We start from the raw sequence: 8,711 nt of genomic DNA on the forward strand, positions 1-8,711 counted from the left end.
GAGAGAGAGACAGAGAGAGAGAGACAGAGAGACAGAGACAGAGAGAGAGAGACAGAGACAGAGAGAGACATACACAGACACACACGTCTTGTTTGTCCTTGTTTTGTTTTTGTGTCTTTTTGTTCTCTTTTTCTGAGTTTTTTTTATTTTTCTATTATTTTTAGTTTTTTTTTTTGTATTATTCCACATTTTATGATATTTTACAAGATATTCTGATATCAAATACCAAATAACAAACAAATTACGGAACGTAGTGGAATCAACATCCTACCTTCACTTTAATTGCAAATTATAATAGCATTTTGGACATTTTACAAAGTAAATGCTTTGTATTGTTTGTTGTACTTGTTCTTATCATTGTCTTTGTTCTTGTTGTTTTGTGTCTAATGTGTGTTTTTTTTTCTTGCAGTTCGTTTCACTGCGTTGAGTATGATTAGTAGGAGGGGAAAGAGGAAGATTGAAATAAAGAGGGTATGGAATAGGGAAAAAAGAAGTATTTATACTAGTGATAGTGCAATGTTAATGTGTATTGATGCAACATTATTTTCTAGATAGTGCTATAGTTTGTACTATTTTGCATTGACTGACTTTAGTTTGCGGCACAAGTAACAGCAGCATAATGAAAATCCTGAATAACATAAAATAAACATAATTAATAAACTCACTTGAAATACATTTGACAAATGAGATCAGTTCCGATCACGTTTGTACATGGAGGTGGAGCACACCTAATTAATATCTGCCTCAATGTTTGCTCGTGTTTCGATATTTTTACATAGTTTTATTTTTTTATTTTTTACTTCTTTTGAGGAATTTTTTTATTTAGATTTATTCATCAATATTTCATTTGACATAAAATCCATCATAAAGGCCGTTTTGTGTTTTCAGGTGGTGTTAGAAATAGAGCAATTAAGAAATCAATCTAGTCTTTAAATAACTTTATAAATGAAGGGGAAAAGCAAATCTTAATCTCGGATATTTTCGGTGGTGGGAAGATTGATATGTTAAATGGTAGGGACGTTATGTAAGTTATTTAAACCCAACTCAGTTCGGATCGATTTATAGCACTTTCGAACTGTTAAACATAGTCTACTTTGGATTATATTATCCAGTTTGTTCATTTTCTTAAGACTGTAGAGTATCTATTGAGAAAGATTAGGCTGCTATCCATAATTGGTTAAGTGATCATTTAGATACATTGAATATGGTTTCTCAAGAAATACCGTACGTAGATTTCTCAGATTCGAAAAGCCGATCCGTAAAAACTGAAGCAAGGATGAAATGAAAATAACGATATACAAAAATATATCTAGAGATTTCAACTTATCATCATTTCTCAGACGTATTTAGAATGCTTAAAATTTAAGGCGGAAGTAAAGTATTCTTGGAAACTGAGAGTTGATGGTATTGGACATAAGACTGGCCGTTAGCAAAGCCATCAATGGGTCGTAGATAGATAGATAGATAGATAGATAGATAGATAGATAGATAGATAGATAGATAGATAGATAGTGATACATACGTATGTGTGTATTTGTCTATGAGTTTATGTTTCTCCCCCTTCTATGCTTAACAACCAGTGTTGGTGTGTTACATTCCCGTAACTTAACGGTTCAGCAAAAAAGAACGAGAGAATAAGCACGAGGTTAAAAAAAAGACGTTCCAGGGCCGATCCATTTGAGTAAATTTCTTCAAGACGGTTCTCCATCATAATCTCAGTCTAATGACTGAAAAAAATTAAGATGATAGACACTAGATCTATGATAGTGGTTGTATATCCTATTTAGAAGACTAGCCTTCTATACTAATAGTTCGAATCAAACTCAAATATTGCTAAACCATGATTGATAGCAGAAAGTCCAATCCTTGATAATTATCAAATCATTAGTAATTGAAACCTTTAAAGTTGGTAAAGTTATCTGTAATATCACTTCAAATCAGTCAGCAAAATTTCATCTTCATATTCTTTATCATGGCAATCAATCAATCTGCTGCTGCTGCTGAGAACCCCTTCGGTCATGACTGACCATGGGATTGCACCTAGAAAGTTGCCCTCCCAAGCTCAAATCCAGGCAAGGTTGTTTGTTTTTTATGGAAGACCAGCAGTCGGCCATGCATACTGGCCTCCCCTCTCTACGCCACCAGTGATATCCAAGGGAAAGGCAAAGGCCGATACAGCTTGGCACCTGTGACGTCGCAACTCATTTCTACAGCTGAGGGATCTGGAGCAACGTGAAATATATATATATATATATATATATATAGCGGAGTAATCGCATATATGCGAAACAAGGTGGAAAAATAGTCCTCGAATAGAGTAATATGCTTTATTAAAAAGTAGCAAAAATATCACAGAAACTCTGAGCAACAGTTTTTCATAAAGTTTATATGAGTGTGGGGGGGGGGCTTTGTGTGGGTGTATACGTACGTACGTATGTGTGCATGTATGTACCATATATATATATATATATATATATATATATATATATATTAGATGTATGTGTAGATGTATGTATGTGTGTATGCATTTATCATTTTGCAATACCAAATGTTAAAAAACCGCTGCTAGAAATTAGAGATAAATGCATATTTATATAAAAATATATAATGTGTGTTAGAAAATAGTCTGAAAATTCTGAATAGCTAATTTGTTACAACTAATGGTTTTATTATTCCATTCAGGCTTGAAATTTACAAACGGAATTCTTCTGAATTGGAAAGAAATTTGAAGCTCACTGATGCTAGACGTCAATTTGATGTATCAAGTTAATCTCTCTCTTTGGCGGCGAGACTTTGTTTACATTCGTGTCTAGCCGGGGGTTTCATGCTCTTTGGTTCGTAACCGAGGTCAATATTCTCTGAATAAGTAATTACAATGTTCGGTAGGCATTACTTCCCACTTAGTATGAGCAGTAGTTCTCTCAGTAGTTGAACATTATTTGCATGTGTCTTCGAATACCGTTAACAAGATCCTATGCACTAAACTGCAACTTTTTTCTACCAGTAGCAGTTCGATGAATGTACAGATAGAGAAATGCTTTTCAATGTACAACAATTATGTGGCAACATTAACTCAAATCCCATTGATTTTGAAACGGTTTGCAGAGACTTCACAGACTAAATGTAATAAGCAAAAATAATACAAAATGAATAGCATGAAATAATAGCTTCAAATTTTGGTACAAGGCCAGCAATTTCGCGAAGGTAGAAAATTGATTACATCGACCCCACTGATGAACTAGTACTTATTATATCGAACCTGGAAGGATGAAAGGTGAAGTCGATCTCGGCAGAATTTGAACTCAGAACGTAAAATCGTATGAAATATTACCAAGTTTATCAAAAGAGCGGCAAGGAAAAGCTTATATCATATGTGTGTGCATGTGTGTGTGCGTGTGGTGTGTGTGTGCGTGTGGTGTGTGTGTCTGTATGTGGGTGTGTTTGGGTATAATGTGCTATACTTCCTCTTCCAGTTGCACATTAATTATAGAGTCCTACCGACATGAAATGACATAGAATTTGGAATATTTTGCATATACGATCTCACTTAGACATATCAAAAGGTCCAGCATTCGACATCCAGTCGGCAATTCAAGTAAAATTAAGATTAATTGGTCAAAATTGCAAACTGATAGTCTATATCTTTGTGGGTGTATACTAAACATTGGATTCGAACCTGCTTCGACCCTGTCCCGATCGCCATATCCCTTATTGTATTATATCATGTGATAAAGGCTTTTATAACAGCAATGAAGTAAAAAAAATAATGTATTTGTTTTATTTAAAAATTTTTTTTATTTTTCACGGCTTATAATCCTTTTGTTCTATTTCATTATCCACAATCATTGGAATATGTTCCTTCAATTATTATATATTTCATTCAAATGTTCTTGATTCCAATACTGCAAATTATGTGAAACCTCATCATCCGTATAGTTTCATCAACCGATTGTAGTGAATATACCTACATATGCATTTCCCTTGATTCACCGATATTATTTTCTTATTCATAGGAAGCTTTACTGTAGTAGTTTCATGGGAGATATTTAGCCTAATTGAAACGTAGTTAAAATAGCTGTTTTGTTTCATAGAAAATAAATAAAAGTAAAACTAAAACAGAAAAGAATCACAGAAAATGCAATATGAAAGAAAGAAAAGCTTCAAACGCAAGAGACTTTATGAGTGTGAAGATGTATCACTGCGTCTTTGTTGGATATTGTCAAAATAGGATTGCTTCTTCGTCATAAACTGTTGTTATTTTTTCTTATTGCTTTTCAAAGAAAATAGCATGAAATTAAATACAAGCTTCATATACCATTTACATGAAGTACATGGAGTACGTATTCACACACTTGCATACATACGCGCGCGCGTATTGTGCGTAAATATGTATGTGTGTATGTATGTATGTATGTATGTATGTATGAATATATTTATGTGTGTACATGTGTAAAGTAAAACATATCGTATTTCTGAACGCTTAGTATCTTGTGCACCGTGCCTCTATGTGTGTTTGTGTATGTATGTATGCGCGTCCGTATGTGTGTGCGTATGTGGGTGCGAGTAAGTGAGTGCGTATCAACGACCGTATACATACCTACTAATACAAAAATAGAAATATGCGTAAACGACACTCGTACACATGCAAATAAAGTAGTTACATACATATAAAAATACACTCTCACAAACGCACAAATATACAGACACACATTTATGAGTAAGTTTGTATGTAGATAGATAGATAGATAGATAGATAGATAGATAGATAGATAGATAGATATTAACTATCAATAGTGTACTATATACGTACGTGCCTGTACACACATTATTACACAGATACACACACTCACACAGATATACTACGCACAGATACGTATACGGAACCAGAGACTGCTACGTGTCATGCTATTTTGCTTCTGTTCCTTAATTTTATTTTTTTCTATTTCTTCTTTTTCTTTTTCTTTTTCTTTTTTTTTTGTTTTTTTGTTTACCAATTGTTCTCATTCTACTGAACGATAGAATAGCATGTGGGTCGAATACAAAAGAACAAACGCTAACATAACAAGTTCACTGCTAGTGGAAATGATTCCACGTGCTAATTACGGAATAAGAGTAGTTGTTAAAATAAGAGAGCGAATAGCGGGAAAACATAGTGAAGAGAAAGATAACAAATCTGGTGCAAAAATACAAAAATAACGGGTGGAAAAAAAAAACAACCTATGAACGAGAGGAAATAGCAAGATGTTCAGATTGTTCGAAGTTCAGAATTTTAAAGAAAGAAAAAAATAATTAATCAATAGTGAAACGAAATGTTGTTAATCCTGGAAACCTGGAAACCTACAATTCTATATATAAACCGCCAGTACATTATAATGGAAGTAAAGATAGTTATATTATATGTTTTATGTGTAGTTATATATCTACGAATATATCTATATACGTAGCAATGTCGCTAGTTTCGTAGGATAAGGATTGAACGGTGAGGGTTTGAATGCATGAAATATTTTTGATACGTTTTTCGTAGATTTATCTCCATACAGATCATTAATACCTTTGGAAATATATGAAGGTCTACATTCGCTTCTCTTTCTCCCCCCCCCCTCTCATTTAAATTCACTAGCCAGATGAAAACTCCTCCGATCATCATGATACAGTAACTAGCAGATAAACTAGATAAAACTACCACTTTAGCCTTCAGTGTTTTTATTAATTCTTCACTATATACATAATATACCTTCTCCCAAATTCTCTTTCTCGATTCCATCCGTCTACCATCATGTAGACACAGTCGCGAAATATGAAAGATTCTTCAATCAAACAAAACAAATATTTAGAGAGAGTGGGCCTAAATTCCTTTCTTCATCTATCTGTTCATTATTTTAATCTCTACAGAAATATATCCCATACTCATCGGTACATTCGAGTGTACATCCCATAATCAAAACAAATCCACCTCTTCTATAGTATTGCATGCTGCTTTGATTCTATGTGGTTCTTCATACCTTTAGAGTAGTGGTTCTCAACCGTGACCCATATGACCCTTGCGGCACTATATAAGATTTTGATGTTAAAATTTATGTGCATTACATTGCTTATAATTGTATAATACACAAAATAGTTTAACAGTATGTTTAATACAATTGCTAATAATATATCACTATACAAGATGTACGAGGATTTTTTAAAACATTGAATGGCTCTGAGGGTCCACCTGAGTAAGATAAGAATCAAAAGGGTTCGCAGACAAAAAATGGTTGAGAGCCGCTGACTTAGAGCTATCCGTGATGTGCTTTTCTATATCACATCTTCTAGTCTAGAAAACTCCATCGAAATTAGTATCGTTGATCTTGACATCAACGAATTCTTCGACCTTGTCTGCCTCTGCCATAAAAGTCTTTTAACTAAGCTGCACAACTATGAGTTACATCCATGGTTACATCATAGATCGGAATTTACACGTCCTTTTATCGGAGCTTTTGTCGACGACGATCCCATGCGATCTACATTCTGACTAGTTTACGATGTCTCAGAGTTCGGTTCTGCTTCCTCTTCTTAAATTAATTACCTCCCTTCTAACACACGTACCTACGAAAATGATATTCGAATTTACTCATAATAAACATTCTACACTAGGTATTATCAAGGCAGGTTTCTACTGGTTATACGAGGTTCGTTCAAAAATTATCCGACTTTATTTTTTCCCACTATCCCGCTAAAACTAATGCCGTGTAGACAAAATCCTTTCGATGAGACGTGGCACCACCCTTTCTGCACCTGCGTAAGAATTTTTGCGCCGGTAGGTGATGTCAATTCCTCGGTGTTATGCCTAGAGTACAGGGGTGTATTACTTGTCGGAATTTTTTTTTTTCACCAAACGTATCGAGCAGAGATATTGCATCAACTTTTGCCAAAAGCTTAGTGATACTCCAGCTCAAAGCATCCAGAAGATTCAGCAGACCTTACACTCGGGTCAAAGCGTGGTACAACCGCTTCAAACATGGCTTCACCTCAGAAGAGAGTGAGACACACTCAAGCAGGCCATCCACAAGCCAAAATATGGACCTAATCGAGAAGGTTTGGTGAATAGTCATGGAAGACCAAATGAGAATAAGCATAGGATCAGTGCATTCGGTTTTAATGATTTGCGCATGGAGAGAAGGTCGGAGAAATTCGTCCGCAAAGTGCTGAGGGAGCCTCAGAAGCAACTTCGTTTGGAAATAGCGTTGGAAATACTGGACTGTGAAAACCACGACTCAGATTTCATGAAGACCATCATTACAAATGATGAGATTTGGGTTTATGGTCCCTACTCGATGTGTTCGGTTTCATGCATGAAAACGAAAATCCGGCAAGTACGCTCTACACCTCTATAGTTTAGGAGTAACAGCCGGGAACTAACGCGGCCTACCGGCTCGAGCACTTTCTTCCATGCGCAGAAATGGTGGTGTCATCTACCATCCAAAGGGTTTTGCCCACGCGGCATCGGTTTTGCAGGGGAAAAATAAAGTCTGATTCATTTTGAGCACACCTTGAATTCGCATCTTTCATAAAGAAATTTTCTGATATGACGAGTTATACGAATCTTGTTGAGGTTTTGACAAAATACGCAAATAATTGAACCCATCTTCCTTTCAAATTACAAAAAAACTCTTTGGTTTAATGTAAGGTCTCCTATGAAAGCAAAGCGGAATACATGCTAATAACACATTTCGCTCGAACTCAGTTTTCCAATTTAATCTCAAACATGGTACTTGGATCTCATATATATATATATATATATATATATATATATATATATACATGCATACACAGGTGTGTGTGTGTGCATATATACGCATATATATATGCATTCATATATACACACACATGAATATGTTCATATGCGTGAGTGCGTTTTTTCTCGGTGTGTTAATAAATGTTACTTTTAAAAAATCTGTGTTGTGTTCTATGGAAAAACATAGCCTCTGAAAAAAAAAAACTCTGATTTATGTAAATATTAAGAAATGCAACAATTATGAAAAAGAAACTAGCTCACTGTGTACGTAGTGATTATATAAACACATGACTGTCATGACATCTATTAAAATTATTTCTGTTTAAATATATCAATTTAATATTTGCCAACATGCACGTGCAATTTCATAGACGGATAGGAAATATGAAAGGTAGATGTTTTAATGAAATTATATTATTCACACAATTGAATACACATTTACTGTCAAATTGCACACATCTAATTCAAAAACAGCGCATCAACGCGCGTTCATTTTCTATATATCTGTTTTTCTGTATTTCTTTCTGTGTATGGGTCTGTATATCATTCAGTGTTTACTTATATCAATCATTGGACAGTTGAAAATATCGCCTCCTGTACTTATCATCATCTTTAAGTTCGGTACGTGTTCTATCAAACTCTTCTTGACGAATTGGTAAGGAAAGGGGAGGTCGACAAACCAATGACAGTTGTCCAGCGATGGTGAGAAAATAAGCACAAATACAATGACACACACACGAGTACTACACATGTTCACGTGAGTGCATACTCACATAAAGTCACATGCACATACACACACGTAAGCACACACACACACACGCTCGCACACACACACGCACACACACACACACACACACACACACACACACATATATATATATATATATATATAGAGAGAGAGAGAGAGAGAGAGAGAGACAGACAGAGAGAGAGAGAG

Source organism: Octopus bimaculoides, chromosome 4 (genome assembly GCF_001194135.2).
Source record: "Octopus bimaculoides isolate UCB-OBI-ISO-001 chromosome 4, ASM119413v2, whole genome shotgun sequence".
NCBI lineage: Eukaryota > Metazoa > Mollusca > Cephalopoda > Octopoda > Octopodidae > Octopus > Octopus bimaculoides.